Source organism: Gymnogyps californianus, chromosome 4, assembly GCF_018139145.2.
Source record: "Gymnogyps californianus isolate 813 chromosome 4, ASM1813914v2, whole genome shotgun sequence".
In the NCBI taxonomy this organism is placed as follows: domain Eukaryota; kingdom Metazoa; phylum Chordata; class Aves; order Accipitriformes; family Cathartidae; genus Gymnogyps; species Gymnogyps californianus.
The window spans coordinates 73,887,218-73,912,936 of NC_059474.1; the positions used below are offsets into that span (position 1 = coordinate 73,887,218).

The following is a 25,719-nucleotide window of genomic DNA, read 5'->3' on the forward strand; positions in this document are numbered from 1 at the left end:
CTTCAGATCACCTGGTACAGTAAGCTTGCATCTACATTTCCTTGGGGTTCAACTCCATCAGTAAAGGATTAACTATGTCCAAAGTGTACTGCAGCCCACACTGTGCTGTGCTTGGCCTTAATCCCTCTGGCCCCATTTGCTGCTTCAGTATCCACACCGAAAAAAGGGGTTTGGTTTTGCTGTTCAAAACACATAAAATAATGACCTTAATGCCACCTGCCAGACACGTATTTTTTTAACACGGTGACAAGAGTCTATATTGTGTGCCCTGGGTATAGCATGTGACATATGAAGATGTTTTAGGGTGCAAGGTTTGCCAAGACAATGTGGGAAGACCACGTAAACAAAGATCCCAAGGTCTTACATACATTTGAAAATGAGCTGTCCCTGGAGTGAGCTACCCACAAAACCACATCCAGGTTTTATTTTAAAAGGAACCGGCTGGTGTACTCCAAAAGAAAGCCTGCAAGTAAACTACCAGGTATGCACTGTGGATGATCAGTAAACAGGGTCCCAAGGGCCACTGAGAGAGGGGATTTAACTAAGAGTGACACTTCTTGCCTTTACATTGCAAGTGGTCAACCTACTTAGTCTTTGGGAAGAGTCAGGATCCCAGATGGAAACATGTCCCTCCTTCAAGGTCTGAGTAAGGAGGCTGCAATCAATGAGGATTCCCCTTGTCTCCCTTCCAGAGCATTTTTCACTACTAGCGTCTCCTTGCGTGACCTTCTTACATGACTGTAGATACAGCTGGAAAAATTTAGGACACCACTTTTCCCCAACTGCTTGTTACCACTTCCTTGCCCCAAGAGCCAAACGGGATTTGTGAGAGCACCACTGCTACTTTGCTGCCGCAGCCGTCGGCTGAGTGGGGAGCATGCTGAGGCTGGGGTGGACTGTTCGCAGAGTAGTAATAGCAAGGAGGAGCGCAGACCATGCTAAGTGGTCACAGCTGTCCTTTCGCTGAACACCTCTGCTTGACTTGTCTCCCCCTTCGCAGTGATAATTTCACAACGATAGCCAAAGATTAGGGCTGCAGCACCAACATTCCTCTTGTATCCCTTTTTGGTCTGTGAAAAGGCAGTATTACAGCACATCCCATCAGTATGTGGTAAAATATAATTGATCAATGTTTGAAGCACCTTTTTTATGTCCATCTTTTGGATGGACATTAATTTTAATACTATTCTTTGTGCAAATGGACCTTCCAATGCAGACAAAGAAACAGCAGAAGGAATGAAACTTAAAGGATATGAAATTGAAATAAACAGGCCATATGTCATACCCCAAGGGTTGTTGGCTCAGTGCTATAAGCATCTTCCAAGATTAAACGCCAAGCATTAAATCTGGCCTCCCACTCTGCCACCCTCAAATCCAGTATGAATTTTGCTACTGAGTTCCAGCGCGGGGGAAATTTACTACCAAACTTGCTGAATCACCTTTGTATTCCTTGTATTTTCAGGTTGCCTGGGAACTTGTTGAACTCCTGGCATCAATTAGAGAAAGCTTAAAGCTACTCTAATTCATATGCTGGCTGCGAGAGTCCCTTACAAGTCATCCACCTCTCCAGAAGAGCCAGATAATTGGCCATTCTGGGCCTGCCTGTAACCCCAGAACACCTCCAAAGTGGGGAGTGTTTCCAAAGGCTGTTTTACCCTTTTATGACCTCTTTATATTGCCAAAGTGATGTAATTTGGATGAGTCCAATGGAGAGTCAACTCTTCCATGTGCATATGATACTGTTGAACGCAGAAATGCACCACGCCGTGGTCCGTGACAGATTTACCAGTCACTCAGGCCTGATGAATGACTCCTCTCATTAAGTGGCATCACAGCAAAATTTTCTAGCTATATAACTAAAACCAGACTTTACAATGTATGATGCCTGGTTACAGTAATTTAGTGAACATACCTGTTTAAAAGGAAGATAGAGGAAAGGTGGGCAATTTGTACAGAAAGGAGCAACATCTAAGAAATCATTTTAAAAGGATGATTACAGCCATGATATGTGTAGAGGTGGAAAGAGGCATAATGAAAGAAATTGACTTACATGGCCAGTTATAGTATATTTCACATAATGGAGAAAAAGCTGAGTCAATGAACAATTTTGTATCACCGTTACTGTGAAATGATTACAGTCCCCTTTATCACAGCTGTACAATATGCTGACTGAACAGGAAAACATGCAGTACACACAGTGTAGTGATTTCTACCACTGTATAAGTAAATGTCAGACTTGTTCCATGTATTCAGTGATTTTCTTAATGAAAATGTCAGCATAACACTGGCATTTTCCTCCTTTCATTTAATTCTTGCACTCCCCTTTCATCCACTAGCTGACCTTTGCATGCACTTGGTAGCTTGCCCAAGGTGCTGTCACACCTTCATTGCTCCTCTCTAATGACGGTCTTTTGCTGCCAGATTCAAACAGGATACTTGGGAAGGAATTGCAGGGCCCTGTTCCCAGTACACTACAGTGATGAAAATTGGAACACTTCACTACTTTACATGACTTTTCACTTCTTCTCTGAAAAGAATAATCAACAATTCTTTGCCAGAATTAACCTGTTCAAATACTATCCTGTTATAGTATTCTAGGACTCAAAAGGAGGAGTCACTAAAGGAAAAACTATTGCACCAGCATCACAGAAACACTGAGAACTAGTAACTGTTGAATGAGTCGGACAGTTAATGGAGTATGTCTTCTCAGGACAAAAGGAAAGGGATGACACACAATTAGAATGAGAGGAGTTTTACACGAGACAATGACAAATAGAAGTAACTTGCGTTTATAAAATAGGAACAATTATATAAAATCAGGCCACGTTTATAGCACTATGTTGCACAGAAAAGACTTAATAATACTGTTGACCCAGTAGTTACACTGAAAGATCAACACTTCATCTGGTTATATATTATTTCTAGTATAAATACAAATAAATCGTGATCCAAGTTGCTGAAATAGAAAGAAAGATGGAAATCTTTTTTTAATACAAACCCTGGTTGTGCACCATTTTTACTGCTGGTCAGAGGAGACTGGTCTCCATTGTACTGTGTTTAACAGCCTCTTGCATACGTTAGCCAACCACTGACCCCACAGCAGAGTCAGCAGGCAAGGGCAAGGTGTACAATAAATTCTGGAGTGACTTGAAGAGGGAAGTAGTAAAAGCTGAGAGAATACACAGTAGCAGATGGTTCAAAAGGAGACTAAGTCCAAGGCTTCCTTCCTGAGCGATGCCATTTTGAGGGTTTGTTCTCTCTTTCCAGGGTCTCTACACTCTCAAAGACTAACTTTCCGCCACAGAAGCTCCTGTTCCTGCCTTCTGAGCCTCTGGGAACAGATGCAATTACCTTTTCTACATCACCCTCCCATTGCTTTATGTTACTCTTTTACTTTGCCTGTGGGTTAAAAAAGGAATGGGCTAACTGCAAGAACAAATAGTTCTTGGCTAGTGGCTTTCACAAGGTTCAACAAAAGCCAGACCCATCCAGGCTACACAAGTTCAGTTAGCTTTGCTGATACTATGCTATGTCAATATGTTGATTTATCCATAACAAACATCATTTACCGCATACAGAAACATACAGAATTCCTGTCTCAGGCATAAAGCAGTTAAATTATAACTGCTAGCAACAGTTAACTCTAAAAGAAAGGTGACCTATTTGGGGAAAGGAATGATCAGTTATTTAAATCCTTTTCTACATAGCGTAACAAAACATATCTCATAAAAACAACTAGGTTACGAATTTGACAGGTTTTCTGCTATGCCACAAGTCTCTTACTGTTAGTCAGGTCTCTACCTGTAATACCTATAATCAGTTTTTCTCATGAAAACGTGGATCAAAAGAAGCTGAAATGAGGCATACAGCAAGGTGTTGAACATAATAAGTAGGCTAAAGTAATTAAAGCTTTAGCTAAATATTTTTCACTTTTATCAGTACACTGCATGCTGAGAAAAATAACTTACAAAAGAAGGAAAAGTATTTCACATGCCATAGGGGAATGCTCATAGCCTGAAAAATGAGAAAGCAAAAGGATCAGAAGTCTGCAAACGAATGCGGCGGGCTCCTCTGCCACGAGCATTGGCTCTCAGGCACCTCAGCACCGGATCAGCATCTCTGAAGTTTGGAACACCGACAACTTCTTTAACCAACTTTAGACACTTGTGATTGAGATTTTTGGCCATGCGCTCTATACAAAAGCATAATTGAATGACAAAGTTCTGCTGTAATAAATGACTCTTTGTAATGGTGAGTGCTAGAGAGCAGATTGCTTATTTCTAGGAGTGAAACATAGAGTACTCTTTCAAGGATAATCTGATAATAGATCACAAGGATTTTCGATGCCACAAAAGACTAAGCAGAGCCTTGGGATTTCACGGAGAAGAGGGACGTAACTAATCTAACATAATCTACTGATGAAGAATTAGAGGTTCACTGCAAGCTGATATACTCAGTTATACAACCTTCTCTTGTCTCACCACATCTTAACGAACTGCAACATTTTCCATAATGGGCCATAAAGCCTGTGTTTTCCCCTCCAGCAAAAGCCAACAGGTTTTACTTTGTAGGAAAGAAATCTGCACAAGCACTCTCAGACTACGAAAACAAACCACTTCTGTCAACTAAACAAAATCAGTGCACTAATACAATTTTCCTATGTTCTACACAGGAAAACATTCCTTATAAAACTCTGCAATAACGAGCGTACGACCTGGAAAAGATGATCTGGTTGTAACACACCCTGCCAAACTATCAGTTTTACACTAACTGCTATTTTGTTAGATAGCGTTTGTTTGTTTGCTTGTTTGGAGGGGCAGGCTGGGCTGTTGTGGTAGTGAATTTCACAGAGTGGAAACTTTTTATATGAAATATTGCCTCTCTTTATGTTGGCAAAACTGAGTTAATGGTTGATGGATTTGGGTCAATGATACTAGTTGTACCAGACACGTTGAACTTTCTCTCTGGAGTGCTTAGCAGTGTATGAGAAACATATTCCACGACTTTCTTGTTTTCTTACACACATTGGCAAACAAGATAACACTTGACTAAATAATATATGAGGAAAGGCAAAATGTGCAAGTCCTAGAATCACTGGAAAAAAAGAATTTGAGCCAGGTTTCTGGATGCTCCAGAACAGGAAAATGTATGAACAGTTGATTTCAAATAAGAGAACAAAAAAGGAGAATAAAATCCTACTAGATATAGAGAAAAGCTGAGTTCTTTTTACAAGTGCTATATCCATAGGATGTTCTCAAAGGAAAAAAAGCATAAAGAGTTGAACACACGCTTTTTTTGTCCTTTCCCTGCACAGTCTGGGAACATCGTTCCATAATGAGCAATGGAAAAGCAGAAAGCTCAAGTTATTATAAAACTATGAGTATCACCATACAGGCCTGGATGGCCTCCTTTGTTCGTCAGAACATGTGTTGTCATTAGATTAAATCTATGTCCCATTTCGTTGAAGACAAGCAAGTTTGCTTCATACTTTCAGCAAATTTTTTTCATTTGCACGTTTACCAGAGTCTATAACCTTAGATTGATGGATGAGCTTTTTAAAACTACGTACTTGGCATTGTCACCCATGTAAAGCATAACTGACAGAGTTTTTCAAGATCTAGCTGAGTATTATCAAACTTTTGTACAGGCAGACGGAAAGTTTTTAGTGGGATGTTACCCAGGAGGCTTCTGTAATAGCAACTCCCTCCTCTGCACTGAAGAGTAGATAACTACTGCGATTATATTTTTAATTCAAACTTGCTTCTTCCCATCTGTTTCTTATCCCGTGACATAGTTAATCAAGACTAGCTGTATGTGTTTTGCTATGGGAAATGGAAAAAATAATTTTATCTATTTTTTTTTTTCTTTTTCATCCAGTTCAAGCTACAAATAGTTCAGTTTTACATTCTTCCCCTCCTCTTCTCTTCCCTGATCCTGTATAACTTTACATGGTTTTATAGGCTAAGAGACAGGGTAGAATTCAAAGAGTTTTAATGACTGAGAAATTGTTGAAATAGCTGTTTCTACTGCAACACATTAATGAAGTTTGCCTAACTATGATATTTTTTCACTACACTAATTGTTAATCTGACTAACAGCTTGCTTGTTAATTTAAATAGCTCATTCTGTTTTGTAATGCTTAGAGCCCCAAATTCTCTTTTAAGATGTTCTTCTAGAATTACCTACCAGCAATCCTGTAAAGTTTCAAACATAAAGCTCATTACCATTTAAAGTAGATAACCTTAGGTAGTTAGAAGAAGTGATTTACGACATAAGTCAAGTAATTTTAGCAAAGATTAAGGAAAGAGAATTTTTGAAGTACTGTAATTTTCATGAAAATTCCCCGTGTTTGAAGGAGATATTGTACATGACTGAGATCTACTCTTCATACAATCATCTCCACTTGCTTAAGAGGTTGCGCTTTATTCATTTATGATAATAGGCCACTTTATATAAAGAGTCTTATTATTCTGAGTGAGTAATTTTGAAGGAGAGCATTTCCAATGACCTAGCAAACCATGAGTTCAGAATTTGAGAATTAGAGAGGAAAATTTATTTGAAAATATTTCTTAACCCAAAGAAAAGTCTCAAGTACTACTTTTAGAACTTTCTTGATTACTAAGTTCTCAGCTTCATGGCTAACTCTAAGCCCAAACAGTCTGACTGACAACTCATATGCTTAATGTTAAAATAGCACTGAAGTGCTTTAAACCAGGATCTAAATATTTCATACAGATATGATCAGAAGCATGTATTCATCTTGGACAGGGAATCACATTACATTTACATACCTCCTTGTATTTGAGTATGTGGTCTGAAGTTCAGAGCCTTAAAAATACCACATTGATTTCAAAGGGCGCTGGATCTGGCATTAATTAATAACTCTAGCTGCAATAACATGCTATTTGAAAATATTTAATTGAGCTCTGAAAACTCCATGGGATACCAAAGCAATTTTTAGTCCAGTTTGACTAAATCCAATGGCAAAACTTTGTAGCAGTGATGGAACAAGCCCTAAAAGAGCTGAAACTAGAAGACTTGATGGCATAACTCTTACTGCAAGAAAACTAAGCACCAGGGTGTACCCACATTGCCTCTGCAGAGACAATACTTTCATTCCAGTCCTACGACTTATCCTGAACGCAGTCAATGAATTTGCTGCCTTGGAAGCAAATAATGGCAATAAGCAACACTGGCATACTACTGCAAGTTTTCAAAGCTAATTGAATCAGCATATAAAAATGTTTTCCCTCTGTAATAAATCTCATTAAAATCAACCTCTCTATGGCAGACACTTCCCTATGATATGCAAATTTCAATTATTTATTTAGGATATATTTAGCATTTCCATGTGACTCCATTTTCTATTTAAAAAATTTGAGAGTTGCATTAAACGCCCAGCTCTCCTTTGCAAGCTGTTATTAGCAACAATGTATGCCAACATAATAATGGAGCTTTTCAAATATTCGGACTACAAATATAATTTAGAAAAGGCGAAGAAAGGGTTTCACTCAAACTTCATTTTAGGAGCTTCTTGGTCCAATCTATTGTGCTGACTTCTTTACAATATGGAACATGGAAAGAGATCAAGGTTTTTACAGATATCCTACCTATTTTTCCCCAAAATGAGAGAATAAACTTCACAACATAACCATCATATATTTCCATATTAAAGTTCAGTTCGGTCTCAATGAACTCATGCTGGATTTCCAAGTGTAAAAAAAAAAAATCTTACAGCAACATCTGTTGATGGAGAAATACAGACCACAGACAAAAATGTTCTAGTGATCCACTGATGCTATGAAACTCTGTCTCAACCAGTGTTGTTAAACATTCTGGAGAATAGCTAGATGTGGTTTGGCATTTGTGAAATCCTAGCACACTCAAAAAATGACCTTATTCAAGAAAAAAAAATTTAAAAAGTCCTTTGCTTAAGAAAGTACTAAAATAATGACCTGAGTAGGGAAAACCCAAGCAGGCAGCATCTCTTGAAATTCCTAAGTCTCCTGGCCTAAACATATCCCATCATTCTGCTCTGCTAGGGGCAAGGAGAAGGGGAAGCATCAGAAAACAGATATTGTCTAGCGGAACCCTTTCACAGTGTACTGAGTTTCTTCTTGTTTCTTCTAAGACATGAAGAACATGGCAAAGAAGTCATATATAAACAACACACTGAGATTAAAAGTTAAAGAGATGTGGAGTTGTTTTTATTCCCTGAGTAGCAAAAGCTTCCCCTACATCATAGTTAGTGTGAATATAGAACAATAAGATGAGACCAAAACTTGTCCAGTGGATAATTACTATTTGAATTTGTATTAAGCATCTCCTCTGTTGTGATTCTAACCACGTAATCTGCCATAAGCACTAGGAACTAAAGCACTGTCATGATGATGGCTATCTCTCAGGATGGCAAAACCCAACCTGTGAATTTCTGTTCTTCTTCCTTTTCATTGTTTTTGCAGAAAATTGTATAGAATAATACATTACTTCAACACAGACTAGACTGTCACTAACAATGATTTCCAAAGAAGCATTAACATTTAATAAATATTTCATGCTTGTTAGTTTTTTGGGATTCACACAGAAAAGTTAAATTCATATGAAAGAAATAACTGAAATATACGTATCACAGGGTCAAAGAACTGATCAGTAAAACATACAATATTGTCAGCAGGAAAACAAGGATTCATAATTAAAGTATATTAAATCGTATGTCTCATCAAAATGAGGCAGTTATCAGAGGGGTCAGGAATTAAAAAAAACTTATACACAAAGCATGTATATATCATCTGTTGGATAAAGTATCTCCAGGTATCAGAGGAAGTTTTCATCATAGACACTTAAATGATGAATCCTGAACTGTGATAGAAGGATACATCACAAAAAGATACTTGAAAGTCCCTAAATAAACCCTGGCTAAGAATTGTTTGATGCTAGATTCTAATATCAGCATGTGAATGAACTAAGGTTTCACCCACCCCAGGTGAATTCCCATACCAGATATTTCTCCTCTTTTTTCTTTCTGCCCCCCTGAATATTTGATTACTCTAGGCAAAACAGAACAAATTCAAAGGAAGAGGTAGAGGCAATGTAATTGCAGAAAACCCATAGGACAAATACAGCAGATACATGGAGGATATAGATTTAAATCTCCCCTGATCCCATCTCTCTGGCTATGCTTCATGTGACAAGCGTAGGTTAAATACATAATTGCAGAAAAGGAAAGAGCCTGGTAAGAATATAAAACAGCTTCTGAAGTTACTTACGTATATTCTTATCTTCAGCATTTCCTGTTAACTGGATGTAGTTGCTCTGTGTTCTCTGGATCCCATTCTGATGCACCTAACTCTTCCTTGTATAAGGGAACAAAGAAGAGTTGTAGATTTTTGACATACTGATTGGTTTTGAGCATAGTTACTACCATGTTTAATGTCATGCTGCTTAAATGCCTTTTGGATACGGGCCTGTGTGTGCCCCTTGGCAATACACACACTATCAAACAGGAACTGCACTTCAGCGGCAATTATTATGATGCTGAAACTCTTCTCTAGCTCTAACAAACTATTTCCAGGAAAACAAAAATGCTTAAATGTAACCGCTATGCTCTGTAAGAGTGGTAATTGGTATGTACTATTAGCAGGTATGTCTTTCTTAATGAATGGAAGCTAAGAGGAATTTCTGATTGTTACTAAAAACACATTCGGGAAACGCTGGCTGGGCTCTTAACTACTGTGAAAAGTCTCATAAACTATTTCTGAATACAATCCCTATATTCAATTTGGCAAAGACAACAACACACTCAGGATTCTAGTTTAGGCTTGTAATATCTCTTTCCCTGCAGACGAAAGTGTTGTCTGTGATTTTTGCCTTTGTAGAGTATGGAAAGTGGTAGGTTATGTCTTACTGTGTGGCTTTGAGGTCTGCCTGCTCCCTTTCCAAACTAATAAAATAAAATGAAAAGTGCTCTGGAAAGCATGACTCCTAAGAGAGAGACATACTCTGACTTCAAGAGAGAAAAAATGTCTGCATTAGGATGATAAACGACTGACTATAATTAATTAATCAATTAATTGTTTTTACAATAAAACCCAGTATTGGAAGTAGAGGCCTTAAATGCACCATGACCTGCAGTTTTATCTGATAAATTACGCTCCATCAAAATCCACAGTCAGCAGTTATTTATTGCGTAAAGTTCCAAATTGGATCTTCTACTTTGGAATTAATTTGGATCCTAAGTATTTTGCATTTGTATTGCCACCCAAAGGGTTCTTGTAAAAATCATGTTTAAAAAAGGGATGTACAATATTTACAGTAGGAACATGCTTGACTTTCTATGATATTAAAAAAGCTTAGCAAAAGGGAACAATGCTCATCACCTAAATGTCTGGTCTAGAAAAATTACTCCTGGGGTAATTTTAGGATGCTGCTCTCCCTGGATTCAATTTATGTTCTGCATCTACAATAAAGGGCAAATGTCTCTGCAGTTCCCTGCTGAAATCAGTGTTGGGCTTGTACTGACTTCTCAGTCTCACAGCTTGGAAGAAGGCCATTACAAAGAAGCACGGAAAAGGGAAATGAGCCACCGCAGAGAAAGTCAAGAGTGAAGATATACTTCAAATCAATTTTGGCAGGAAGTTGAGCTCTTGTTATGTCTGGTAGGAATGGATTTTAACAGATAGGAGAGAATAAGCTTTGGGCTACTATTCTCTGAATCACACAGATCTTTTTTCTTTTTTACTTTGCTGAAAAGACCAAACTGTTATAGATTTTTAAAAAAATATTTATTTTAAGGGTGCCAAATGTCTAATAAAATCACAGAAAAGCAGTTCTGTCTTGGAAAAAGACGTTATTTGCCCTATGAAACACGTTAAACAGATTTTTAAAGTGGGACTTTGTTATTCTAACTGTTATGTTGTCACGTTCTTATGTAAGCGCTTTCCCAAAGATGATGGAGAAAGACAAAAGAAGTGTCAGTCTGATGAAGTATCAGAAAGAACTTTGAGATGGTATTTGACAACATATCAGATAAAGGGCACAATTCAATAAGGGATCACAATTCAAACATTCAGTAGTATTTAAAAGACTACACAATTTTAAAACCCACTAAAATATGTATTTATAAGTGCTATCCTAATGCATAGAACACAAATTGAGGAATAAGATTTCAGAATAGCCGAAAGATCATGAGGACTGCTCATAACCACTCAAGGCTTTTCCACAACTAACTGAAATATAGGTCATAAGTCTCACAAAAATCCAGTTTCAAATACTTACCATAAACCTATCACTACAGTTACACACATCAGCATCTTTGAGTTCAGCTTGTAGCAGCAAACAGTTAGAGTTAGGTATAGTTGGGAACAAGAGAAAACGATGTTTGTTGCTAGAAATTCTTGGATTATTGCTCAACTATCCTGGTCTATAGTGCGGTTTAGAGCAACTCCGCGGTCAGTTATGTAGTTGGGGTCTGTTATCATTTGGGTAAGCATGACCAGAGAAGATCTTAACTACTATATTCCAAACATACACAAGTTCGTTTACACTGCGTATGGTGCTGTATTTATTCCTCTCTCTTTTCTGGGTTATTTCACTAGCAAAATGGTCCCAACAAATGTACACAAAGCCAATAAGCCTACAGACATTCAGACATTAACACCACCATGACCTCCAAAAAAAAAGTCTTTATATAACTGAAAATTGTGTGTGGTTGGTTGCAGCTTAGGTACATTGCCAAAAGAGTTTTCATCGAATTGCCACTTATTCACATTGCAACTTTCTCAAATTCACTTCATCTATTTTTAGAGGCAGATAATAAACATTTATGTGATCAAAATAAATAATATAGGACCACTGAAACATCTCAAAGGCTTTGCTATTCAGAATGACATCAGCTCCTGCCAAGGAAGCACACTCAGCACTAGCCACACTTCAGCTTTCAGCCATTTATTTTTGACATGATGAAAATGCCTTCCCTCTGAGTACATGGCCTCCCTTCCTCTCTTACGTCAGAGTCTACAAGCCATAGAGGGTGAAAGATGTATGAGCCTGTTCAGATTGAGAGAGCCAGCAACTTAGTATATTTCTTTTTTGAGGATTTAATATCTTTCCTGACTGTGGTGGATTTAGTGCTCTTGAAAGTTAACAATGGAATATTTGGACTACCACTGTGTGAGGGACAGTGACCGTTGAGACAGGACAGAGAGTCAGAATTTTTGCTTGTCCTACTTTTAAACATATTGTTAAAGAGATAGGGTAAATATTTTTTTAAAGAACTCCACACATCAGGCAGTGCCACTGTGAATCATACATTGCTGCTTACTAGACATGTCTCTGTAACCGCAGCTGCTCACATTCTTTTGTGTATGCTTACAGCTTGCAGACTGAAAGTCCTAAAATGAAGAGGAAAGGGAAAAAAATAAAAAAAAAGGATTACAGATGATCTGACTGGATTCAGCCTGAAGAATCTGAGGCGGCAACTGCTTAAAGCTTCTGTAGGGGTTATCTAACTAAACCTGAGGGATTAATACATGACTCTATTCCTAGATAACCTATCACCAAAGGCATTAACTAGGAGTCTGTAACACAAGTAAAAGCATTCACCACTTCAGCAGCCTTTAAAATTGCAGCCAAGCACCATTAGAGTGCATACTGACATCAGATCAGTCCTTTCTAAAGATCTATACAGAACTGCATTGTTTCCTGCAAATCAGCGGTTTTAGGCCAAATTCTATGAATCCCAGTGACCTTGTCTTTCATCAAATAAAATGTGAAGCACTGGTGAATTGAATGGAAACTTTAACCAAGCTGAATAATAGTTTAAGCATTCCATGCTGGGATATGCAAAAGAACAGCCTATTCTGTAAAAGTACAAGCAGCCATGTAGTAGATTAGATTGTCTGTACCAGCATCTCTGAAATTCAATCCTTTCTTATGTCATTTCAAAGGCAGATGGACAATGTTTTGCCAAGTCTGCAATTTGGTGGTGATGGAATTGCCTCATGAATGTGATGGAAGTTAGATGACTACTTAGAATTTCATATATTTGTGAGAGAACAGAGGAAGAATTATCTGAGGTCTTCTAAACTGCAAGAAAAGAGAGGAAATTGGCTACATGCTGAAGCATCGGCAAAAGGACAAGCTGAATCTGTTTATAAGAATGCTGGCAAAAGATTAAGTGCCTTACAATTTCAAATCAAAGGCCTGCTGGTGGAGAAAAGCTGGAGAGGAAAAAGAGAAATCTGCAAATACAGTTATACTTTGCTTCTGATACGAGATAGGAAATAGGAACAGAGAAATTAAGAGAGGGAGAGGAATGTAAGGAATTTTTATACAGGTAAGTATTTCTGAGCTCAAACTTGAGAAAAGGTAGGAGATACTGGGGAAAAAATAATAAATATGGTAAATACGTCTGAAAGAATCACCTCACAGATAAAGAAATTGTACAGACTATTTAGTTTTGTATGATAGCAAGGATATTTAAATACTTAGTGGTTATATTCTGTTTTGACGTGTTTGTTAGAATACATGCAGTAGAAGCTGTGCAAACTGCTCGTAGTTCACTTTGCCATAGTACACTTCAGTTGTTTTCTGTGTTATATTTAAAAGGGAGGTTTTATAACTCATTTCCCTACACTTGGTTTTCCTTTGTGTAGAGCATATGTATGCAAAATATGGCAATAGTGGTAGATAATAACATACAGCCAAAATGTACTCCTATCTATATAGCAATACAAAAACATTGTTACTCATGATATGCTATACCAGGTACTTTTCTACAATGGAGACAGAAAAGGAAAGACATCCCCAGGAATCTCCTTGTTTGGAACGTCAACATCCCTACAGTTACTAAACATTAATAAGAGAACACAATAATGGCAGATCTATTCTGAAGTAAGGGATGGAAAGAAAAGCCTAAAGACCGTCCGTAAAAGGACTCCAACTTCTAAAATAGGCATGACTTTAGATATCTGACTTCAGCTATGTGATCCAAATAGCTTCTGTTCATTGTCTCCCTGAACACAAAGGCTTTGCAAACACTGAATGTCTGGTTTTGATCTGAAACTTTGTTTCTACATTTACTTGTCCTAGTTTTGCCCTGTTTAAGCCCCAGCAGAATAAAGAAAATGGACAGGACAGTGTTTAGGTCCTTAGGTTCTCATTCCAGTGTGTGTTCAGGGCATGTTCATACACCTGTTCATGACATGCTTAACCCACTGATAATTCTCTTTAAAAGGCAGTCTTAGTGGTTTAGTTGACACTCATCTTGTATAATAGCCTCATGCTATGTTCAGATCCACCTGAGCCTAATTATAAGGAATTCAAGCCCTAGCTTCCCTCTACAATGCCTTAGCCAGAAAACAAGGCAGTCTGGATCAGAGCGGTATAGATGAGCATGGGAAAGCCATGATTTAGTCTGTCCTGCAATATCTGGACCTGACTACTTTCATCATCCTCAGTAGGCAGAAAGATCGCCGTCTTGTGATTCAAGAAAGATCCGTGACATTTTTTCAGTCCTCTCCATTTGCTTTCATCACAAACTTTTGTCTTTCCTCCCTGCTACTTACTTTCATTTTCCCTATCACAAAACTGGAACAATAACTTCAGATTTTTCTAGTGTCTGTTCTTATTCCCTCTTTTAATCTTTGCCTTACTCTCACATCCTCTCACGTCACAGCACAAACATGCTTGCCCCACCCCCCTTGCCTCTTTAACTACCATTTCTCCTCTCTTTAATCTCGTTACACTCAGAAACAGCACTCCGTATCCTGCCTTGAACTGTCAGCTCCCTTCAATACAACTAAGTTCCTCTTGAAATCAGTCTCCTTTTGGCTTCTCTGACTGTGCCCTATGATATTGTTTTCACTGTGTTTCTTCCACAGAACCCTCCAGATTTTATTGCAGTTCTTGGTGGGAACTCCAAAATACTTCGTATTTTGTCTCCTCCTCTCCTGCCTTTAAATTATCTCAGAGTACTCTTATCTGCAAATTTAAATTTAACAACTATCTTAAAGCAACTCACAGCCCTACCTCACCATCCCAGGCCCATCACCTCCTCGTCTCTTTGACATCTTCTTATCAGTGATTAGCTATCATCTTTTCAAGTTCAACAAAATTAAAACAGGCATCTTGATATTCACCTGCAACATTTTTCCATTATTTTCTTAATCACTCGGCATAACTTTCTCATTCTATCACTCAAGCAACAATCCAAAGATGCAGTTTTTTTTACTTGTAACTTTCAGTAGCCTCTCTCAATCTGGGAGCCAGTTTTGCAAATTCTTCTACTTGGTACCTCCTAGGTATACTCCTCCTCTTCATCCTCACAACAAAACCTCATTTTTCTAGCTCTAAACAACCAGCATTTCACTATCATATATATTTAGAAATACAAGACATATTCATTCTCCCCTCACTTATTCAAAATGGTGCTGCAAAGACTGCTCTTCTACTACAAAGTTTTGTCCATGTCACCCCTCTCTTTTCATTCTTCTAGTACTAGGTCATTTTTTATATGAAATACAATGTATTTGTCTTTATTTTTAATGCTCAACACATCATAGCCCCATCTTAGTAAGTTCCAGTAATTCAAGAGCAGGAACTACAAATGACTCCTCAGTTCAGTCTCCATATTTTAACTGCTCTACCTCTCACATGACAGAGTGAAAGTATCTCCCCATCTTTCTCCCCCCCATTTATAAAAATTTTCCCTTATTACGAAGCCTCAGAAAACTTTAAGATAGTGATGCTTGTAAAGCTCTATGACTACAGTATACCATGACTGTGCTTTTCTTGTGCTCTGTGCTTTTTTGCACCTGGTATCTCATTTTACTCTTAGATCAGCTGGGCAGGGATCTTCTTTGGTGCACTGATACAGTGCACAGCTAACTGCATAACCAGTACTATGGCCACATTTATAATGCTGTTTAGGGATGTTCTCATGTGGGCCACCTAGTTGTAACTCCTTGTTCATAACTAACTACAAGCCCTTGAGAGCGTGTCCAAGACCCAAGGCTGGTGCCAAGACGTTTCATGGGAAGGAGAGGGGGAAATAGTTGCAAAAGAGATAGAGGCCTTCACAAAGAATATAGAGTCTGAAGAACTGACACAAGCTGTACAGGACAAAAATAGAAAAGCCAAGTGAAAAATCTTTTCCTTTTGCCAAGAGAAAAACTGACCTCACAGAAGGGCTTCTAGCAAGAAGTCACTTTGCTTCTTCCTTTTGCTCTTCTCCCTGTCCCAGCCTTGCAAACGTGAGTCGTTCTGAAACCAGAGGTCACATTCATGCTCACAGGTTGAAAATGATGAAGAACCTTCTATAGTACAGAATGAGTTCTCCGTTATAAGCAGACAGCAAGGAGAGAGACGAGGAGCTAACAAACCTGTTTCTATTCTACACATATGTAGGTACATAAATTAGTTTATTTTAATGGTTTTATTCTAAACTGATGCTCCTATCAATACCGTTACTGATACTGCAAGCAATTACAGAATCTGTCCAGTTTTCTTCAGTGTAGATTTCTATGATTCTTTTCAGCTGGATTTACAAGATCAGTATTACCTCTTGGGTTGCTGTCCATTTTGAACTAAAAGCTTAAGGTATTTTTAAATATTTTTCATGAAACACTATTTGCAGTAAAATGGTACATGGAAAAATAGTAGGAATATCTCATGTAGAAAGCAAGCATGTTTATACTGAATTACCTGATTTCTGTCTTTTGCAATTCTGCATATTTAGCATCATTTTGTTTAGGATTAGAGACCAGCAGAAATGACTGATAAAGACTTATAAGTATAGATAATCCTATTTTATACTAAAGTCTTTATTGAATTATGTATTTTAAGTTACACTCATGAGAAGTGCAGAGAAAAGCACACTGAACTGGTCTTATATAGCAGTTAAAAGCCTTCTTCAAATGCTAATCATTTATAATTAGTCTACTTCAATTAGTAACCAAACCCCAGATTGCCCTCTCCAAGAAAAGAGAATATATTCCATGTGCTGATTAAAAGGGAACAGTGATCTTCAAATTGTGAAGCAAAACTCTCTCACAATTTTGTTCTTTTAACTCTTTGATGAACTGATCAACAAAGGCAAGTTTCCCAAAGGTCTCAAAAGCATTATTACCAATTCACGTAAAGAAAAGCACATCTGTGTTCATACGTTCACACTTTAAATACATCCTTATTTCAGTGTTATTTTATGCCATTTACTAAGCAGGTGTTATCTTCCCTCTTTTTCTCTCTGGGAATCAGATCTTAATTGGCTACTTTCTAACATGCAATAAAATCAAAAAGCAACTGACTGGTTGGCAACTGGTTGTTAGGCGGTAGTCCCAAAAAAGCTTTGGGCAGGAAAAAAGGCGTCCTGTTGATTCAGTACAACCTCAATCACTAAAGATTACACAATTTATGAGAAAATACCTAAGCTGAATTTTGATACAAGACTTCTTCCACTTTTGTCAGTATTCTAAATTGCCAAGAAGAGCATTTACTGGAAGAGTGGTTTTGCTCAATCATAATGTATGTGTTCTCCAGGCAATAGCATACTTTGTGCTTAAGCATATGCAAATAAACAGTATTGAATCAGCTATAATGAAATGGGGCAGGGACAAGGGAAGGAAAATTAGATAATTAATTCAGAAAGTAAGTTTCTGCTTTCTGCTGATATCCCAACCGGTGGATTACAGAAAATCAATGTTCTGTTGTTAGATATTCTGTTTTCAGATGTTTGGAGGGATCTTGTATAACTGGGGTTTTGTTTGTTGGTTTTGGTGACATTTTTATTTTGTCAGGAGCATGTGTGGGATATTAAGTGAAAATATACAGGACAATGTATCTGTTACATTTAAAAAAGTAGAGAAAATCCTCATCACTGTTATGAGTGTGTAGGCGACTGCTGTAGGAGTTGTAAGGAATATATTAACAAAAAGATTGCAAACAGAAAAATGCAGACTTGACAAAATGAGATAAAATTTCTTCAACGACAAATCTGTCTCAGCAACAGCAGCTGACCTAGCAGAGTCTTCCTCTAATAAAATTAATGGAATTTAACAGAGATTTCCAGTAGTTCATTTTAGCTTTACACTTCTTTCACAAAATAAAGTCTGCATGTAATTCTTCCCGTAAGGACCCTCGGCATGGTCTCTGAAGGAGGAGGTGGTATCTCCTTCCAGGCATCCTCCATGGGCATTGATTGCCCTTCATTTGGGGAGGCAGATGAAGGCATAGAAGCATAGCTTGGAAGCTGATATAAACTGTAAATCATTCCAATATTACAACATCATTTGAAAAAATGTAGACATGTATATAATTGTAATCACTCCCCTCTATATGTAAATAGGGAAATGGACATCTTCTTACATTACATAAATATACAGCTATAGCACTGATTAATTTCCTGATTAAATCTATAGATAACTTCATAAAATAATTAGCAATAGCTTCATAAATCATTTACCAAGTATCTAGAATTCAGACAGTAAACCATGGTTTCTCTAAGAAAACGGTTAGTTCCCCTGTTATTCTGTTCCTTCCCTGACTATCAACTACATTAGTAATATTATGGTGAGCTCAGAGCAATTCCATAAATGTTCTATCAGATCTGAAGAATGATCATTATCCCATAAAACATCAGTGTAAGTATTTCTTTGATTTCACACACTTAACCCTTTGTCTCAGTTCAGTTGACAACCTGCTGGCTCTGGAAAAGTTATTTATTGTGCATAAGAACGACAAAAATTTTTTTGAAGGATTTGTGGTTTGATTGCAAATGATCTCACGACCCTGTTAGGATGTTTGGGTCAGTATGATCAGAACCAAGTGGTATTTTTCTTTCTTTCTTTCAAGGTTTCCAGACACACTGCAACAATAAAATGTCCATAAAACATTGTGCACAACACAGGTAAACTAGCTATATTGTAACTTACCCATTTGTACTTTTTATACAGCATACTTTACAGAATCACTGTTTATTAAGGGATTATTCAGGAGATTAGTTAGGGATAGCCTTTGGGTCAAGTGCCTTCATTTTCTCACACAGAGTTAGTTTTAACTTCTACCCTAGAAATTATATCTGACTTTTCCGAAGGAGGAAGTTTAGGAATTGATGCTATTAGGAAAATATGACAGTATGTGTTACTGTGTTACCTCCTCCACTTTTTGAAACATGACAATGAAGTGAGGAACTGAAGATATAATCTATTGAAAGAGAAAATCTATACTGTTCTAAGACTTGCCTTCTCTCTGGCCTCATGATGTAGATAGTGTTTTGTTTGACAGAAAATATAGTATTATCATCAGACTATTGATGGACTTTCAGAGTCATCAATATTACTAATTCTGCAGAAATGAAAAATAATTTCCCAGGAGTCATTCAATTTACCACTTATAACGCACAAAGGACTCTGAAGAGAAACAGGAAAAATCACTTTGCAAAATAGGTTTATCATAAAAATTAAATATTGTGTTTAATGAAGGGGCTTTTCATATAATAAAAGCTCTCACAGCACCAGCTTCAGAATCCACATCTTGTTTCATGAAAAAATACACAGAAAATGAACTGTGCATATATGAAATACTTAGCAGACATTAGCTTTGTATGTTCTGTGAACACCAGTCAGGAAAGAGACATAATCCAAAGAATTAGTGAAAATATATGGGTAAAATAGCAATCTGGTTGCCTGGGAACTCAATGAGAAACTCTGAATAGCTTTATAGCTGATCAAGGTTATATTCAGTAAGCGATGGATACAAGGTGCTGCTCTAGCAAGAAATGAAGATGTATTTCAACCATATATAACATAATCAGTTGTTTAGGCATTCCATAAGGATTTTCCCTGACGTTGGGAACATCCTTATGGAAAACTTTATGGATTCTTTTTGTGGCAAAACATCACAGAATACCATAATGCAGTTGAAAAATTTGTCTTCATATCTGAACCACAGAGAAGTAGACACCTAAGGAAATCATAAGAATGCAACACAATGCTGGATTTTTGTAGAGGGCAGAATGCATAACTGGAAAGACAATTATTATTTAATTGGGAATGATACCCTAGAAGTACAGCTAAGAGTAGCAGAGTGAAAAGAAAGTGAAAACAGAGAAGAAATCTTCTCTGATAATGAGTTCTTGGTTATGGAAAAATCCTTGATGGAAGTCACAACTCTTGGAATTTAGACAAAGCACTATAAAATGCAATATAGGAAATACTGATGGATTGGCAGAACAGGAGCTGGATGAGCTGTTAGGATTTCTCCTCCTCTTTCGTAACTCTCTACTCTTACCATTGACAGCATTAAGTATTTCTAATATTTTTGTCACCATTCCTATAGTAGTAAAAAGTTAATTACACATTTTAAGTGAAGGAACTCTCAATTTCTATGGGAACATCTTGCAATGAGCTAACAGATATAAAAAAGGTGAGAACTATCACTATTTAGTTAAACATCTATATAAGAGCTATCTATACAGTGTCCCTTTATACACAGTAGAGATAAGCATTCCTAGAGCACACATCATTTTATATTGCCAACAGCTTATTTATGAGCTAGCTCCTAAGAGGTCAATAGAACAGCTTGCAGACAAAGATGATAAACATGAAGTAAAAGTTGCACAAGCAAGTGTACAAATGATAAGGTTATTAGGATGCAATTAGACATTAGGATGTAATGAAGTTAAATGGACATCAAACACGTAGTTCCCAGGGTGCGGGGGCAGGATGTTATGGGTTTTTTGGAGTAGGGTGAATGGATGAAGCAGAACATAGTGGCCAACTCTCCTGAACTGAGAACCTGGCAGGATCCTTCTGCCTTCACGCAAATGCGTGCCATCTTTAGCAGCAACACAGATGTCCAGAGAAGTTCAGAGACTAGCGAGCTCCTTTCAAAAGACGCAGGAGCTTTCTTAAAGAACCGTGCTTCTCAGAAGAATGCACTTTGTACCTCCTATTCTCTTGTTAATAGCCTGTGATTTGGAGCATATTTCTGCTTGGATATTTCCAGTTACTTCAAGAATCAAACTTCCTAATTGGTCTCCTACTTGTTCTTCAGCTATACCCAGCTGTGTAACAGACTAGCAAGCAGACTCCACCATGAAGGAACTGTCTGTTCTTTGCATAAACTGGGATTGATGATTCCTAATAAACCTGTGTTTTGAGTTGTACACATTCAGATTCAAAAATGTATAGCCAAGACTGCTGACTGTGATCCCATCACGCAACAGTACACTTGTGTTCTGCTACTATGACATTTTATGTAGTTATGTCTTCTTGTCACAAGAAAAACTGAAAATGTAAAGTAAGCAAATATAAGACACAGAGGTTTTACTCATTTTTTTGCAGCACTCAAAACTCAAATCACTCTGATTATACAGCAGTGGATTTAGGTATATTACAGAACACATGAAGACAAATACGGCCTAAAGTCAATCTTTGCAACAGGTAGGGTCTTGATTTGCCCCTCAGACTTGAGGCTGCTGCAATCTATTCTGAAAGTTGTATATTCTTGGGATAGATTTTGTAGCTCCAGATTTGCAAAGAATCAAGCTCTATTTCCCAGAATACCTTTTCATCATATAAGGTAATTTTTCACCTGCTGTTTTTCTGGTTATTTAGATTATCAGGCATCAACAAAGGTCCTTTAAATAAAAAAATGAAGGTTTTTTTTTTTTAATATCTTTATGTGAATGTGTAATTTAAAAATGGGTTGTATATTTATTGAAAACAACAGCTAACTCCTCCCCAGTACATATTTTAAGTCAATATTATTAAACTTAAGATGCAAAAGAAAGTCTAAGTTTACCATTGCAAACTGAAGGATTTTCTCACTGAAAAAGCTAAACTCATGGGCACTGTTCCAGATTGTCTAGGATCTCAAAATGAGTCTTACATCATACCATCTCTTAGCCACCAACATAAGGAATGAGGCCAAGCGAAATAAGATGGACACTCCCAAATCTGGATGACTTGTAACTCTCAGAAGAGAGGTCCAGGGCTAGAGGCAATCAGACACAACTTAGGGTAGACTTCACGCAGCTCTAATTTCAGCTAGCAGTAAGGATCTGTCTGGACCCTGGCCAGCATCAGGCTTGAGGCAGTGAAAAGCTCTTTTTGTTCTCAGTCCCTTTTGTTTTTCTGCCAAATAAAGCTTGCACACACTACCAGACCTGCTTTTCTATTTATATCCCTGTTTAGACATATATCGGTAACTTTGCAGACCTTTCAGAGAACACATACTTCATGGCAGACACTTTGCCAATGCACAGACTGCAGGGAAGCAAAGCTCGTCAGCACTCCCCACAGCCCTGCTCCCTCAAACACGCACAGCACAGGCCTTCCAGGTTAAGCAGCTGTCTTTCATTCCCATGAAAATTGAGCTGGAGAATGGATAAGGGGAAGTGACGCATTTCCATCCTAAATTTTGGTCTCTTTCAGTCTAGAGGCTGCGTGCAGTGGAGTACATACTCAGCCCTGTAAAGCAGGAATTGCTCGCGTGCTGCTGTTTAGACGTAGCATCAGAGATCCTGCTTTGTAAAGTTACATGCACTATGAACACTTTTCACCTTTGAAACACTACAGTTTACAGGGTTAGAAATAACAAAATAATAGCAAGCCCAGCAGAAAGAACAGAGCTCGTCTTTAAAGTACGACTTTTCCTCTTCTAATGGGTAGATATTTATAATTTACTAACCCTGCAATGATAATGAGGATAACCTGACAAAGCAAAGTAAGCTCTGACTTTCCAGCTTAATCTTCTGTTTGCTCAGGTAAGTGAGCTGGTTTTCATTTGAAGTGAATATGTAACTCTATTCATAGGCTGTTCAGCACAAGAGGTTTGGTCTCTGGGAGTTTCTCAGAGGCCAGTGTGTCAAGAGGGTCTCAAGGAGACTCATCCGCACAGCCCAGAGATAACTGGGGCCTGGGGCACACGCGGAGAATGGAAAGCAGCTGCAGAGTGTTGGGGGACAGAGAGGCCCCTGCCAGGCCACTGGCAGCACCCCCGGGTATGCGGGTCACGCCGCGCAGGCAGGCTGCAGGGGGCTCTTGGCTCCTCCACCTTTTTGCTCATCTCTCTGTTGCGTGGTGTCACTGACAGCACCAAATCCCCCAACAGCTTTGAGAGCTGATATGCTGGCAAGGCACAGTACTGCTTAAGGTGCTAAATGCTGTCTGGTCAGTCTGGCATTGCCTGGTCACCCAGGCTAAGAACAATAGTTCGCTTTCTCAAGCTCTGCAACATATTAATCCAGCCATACTGCATCCTTTTCTTAAAGCTGACTTGGTCTCTGGCAGCTTGGAGACATCTGAACATGGCTTCAGTGCCTACAGTTGTAACTATTTATCTTTGATGCTCTCAGTGGAAAAGACCTGCATCTCTTTCCTCTCCAAATCCACCAGATTTTTACGTAAGAAATAGCCACAAAATGCAACACTTAAAGACTAAAGGGTGGTGATTTTTTGGTTGTGGGTTGGTTTTTTTGGGGGGGTGGGGGTGGAGTGTCAGGGGGACATGACACACATGACACAGACACAATTTTATCCTACGCCTGTATGCTATTATACAGGATAATCTGGCTTTTCGCAGATATATTAGAATCACTCTAAAAAAATAAAATCACTGAATGTCTTGGTATGCATACTATTTACCCTGTATTTTAAAAAGAAAATAAGCCTCTAGTCTTATCTAGACAATACTTCTAAGATTTCCTTCTCACCATGTCCAAACAATCAATGTTCCTGTAATAATTAGTGCCTTGATATTAACTAAATCTCTAAGGTATCTTTTCATGGAGTTTTCATAGCATGGGCTGATTTATTTAATTGATGAATAGCTTTGTATGTGCTTATTTTTAATCCTACTCATTTATCTTATGAATAATTGCTATGTTTGTAATTATTCCAAAGAAATAATACCAATATTTTTAATGATAATAATGAATGACATGGCTTTAGCAAGCTTTTTTAATGTTTGTAAAACAATACTCTGATTAGTCAGAATGAAATATTTGCTCAGTTAATACATAAGAGCTTGATTTTTTTACTTGATCTCACGTCAATACAATGAATCCAACAGGCTGAGTTTCTCTTTGAAATCCATGATCAGATTTTTTTTTTAAATCACACTCTCATACTTTAAAATCTGCAGTATACTCTTGAAGATCTGTATGTTACTAGTTAAAGAATATGAAATGCTACCAAAAAGAACTCCTATAGCATTTTACCTGCTCTCTCATCTTCTGTATCCAACTGTTGTGTCATGTTGAGAATTTAAATTGGAAGGTCTTTGTGCCAGGGGAGGGTTTTTTTTTTGATCTGGCAGAACAGCTTCATTGTCCATTGCTAAAGTTCCTCGTGCTAATGCACTACAAAGAATGGTTATTATTTAATGAATACCTGTCGTCTCCAGGATGGTTCACTGAGATTATCATTGTCAGTTACATTTTCTAAGCTTATATTAAATATTACAGGAATAACTATCCCCTTGTTCACTAAAGAGAACAGAAGGTTTTACCACTTAAGCAAAGAACGTGCATAAATACCGTCCGTAGTTGCAGTCTCAAGAGTTCTTAAAAATAGCAGAGAATCCATCTCTGGATGCCTGGCCCTGAATCTTGGCCTGTGATCCAAAATTCATTTTTAGAACCTTAAATAGGCAGAGGAGTTTATAAAAGCCCTCATTATCTAGTCACGTCACACAAGTCACTGGCTGCCAGTGGAATCCATCAGCCCCATGTCACTGGAGACGAGTCATTTCTCTTTTGCCAAGTTCACAGACTACAGAGGCTATTATTTTGATAATAGGCCTTCAGGTGTTTCTATTTTGACATCTGAAGCTTTTCAGAAGACTTTCAGGAAATATTCAAACCATTCAATCTTAAATATGAAGAGAGGCCCACCTATTGCCTGCCATTCTCCCCATCTTTTCTCTTTTCTTTTGATTCTTACAGAAAAATTTAGAATGAGATTTGCATTTTCAAATTTTTTTACAAGTAACTTATTGATTTGAGACTGTAAAGCACGATTTTAATCTGTTATTTTTTGAGCAGTCTAATTTGTTAATATTTACAGTATTTTGGCTTATGAAATGAAACTTTTTTTACATTCATTGCTTCTCAGAAAATACCAAGAAAAAAAGTTTATGAATTTCAAACAACTTTTTCAAAACTTTTCCAAGTTTTTAATTCATCTGCTTCACTATCCACATCCTCCTTCCCAGATCACTGTAAACAGTTTGTTGACCATTAAGGAAATCGTTAACCCTGCAGTTGATATCTCTTTCATTAATCTCGTAACAGAGGCTTTTCTGAACAAGCAATACACTTTATATCAGTTTTGCTTAAAAAAGTAAACAAGGACAGAGCATATTTATTGTTAGAATTTTATCTCTCTGTTGCATGCATGCGATGTACAACAAACTGAGCAAGAACTGAGGTCTTCTGAATATCACTGTGTACTGAAAACTCATAAAACCAATATGAAAGTTCTTTCAGCCTATGGAAAAGCATTAAGCAAATACTCCATTGTGAAAAAGCACTGTAAATTTTGCCTCAAATTTTCAAAGACCTTTCATATTTGGGAGCTTTGCTTCCTTGGTTTCTGTTGTCTTGCTTTTCTTGTGTACATATACATAAGCAGAGAACACAAAGTGTGTTTGGCTTAAACAGAATGGCAACTTTAAGTTATTTCAGCTTAAACATGATAAGATTTCAGATTATCGTGTCTA

The 25,719-nt window shown here is 37.7% G+C and overlaps 1 long non-coding RNA gene across 1 annotated transcript; it reads right to left on the reverse strand.

Moving 5' to 3' along the window:
* Positions 1 to 942: 942 nt before the first annotated feature.
* On the reverse strand, positions 943 to 16,240 carry LOC127016115 (uncharacterized). Its single transcript, XR_007766433.1, has 3 exons — positions 16,176 to 16,240; positions 9,267 to 9,352; positions 943 to 1,070 (listed from the first exon to the last, which is right to left on the reverse strand). It is a non-coding gene; the product is annotated as an uncharacterized LOC127016115 (long non-coding RNA).
* Positions 16,241 to 25,719: the final 9,479 nt, after the last annotated feature.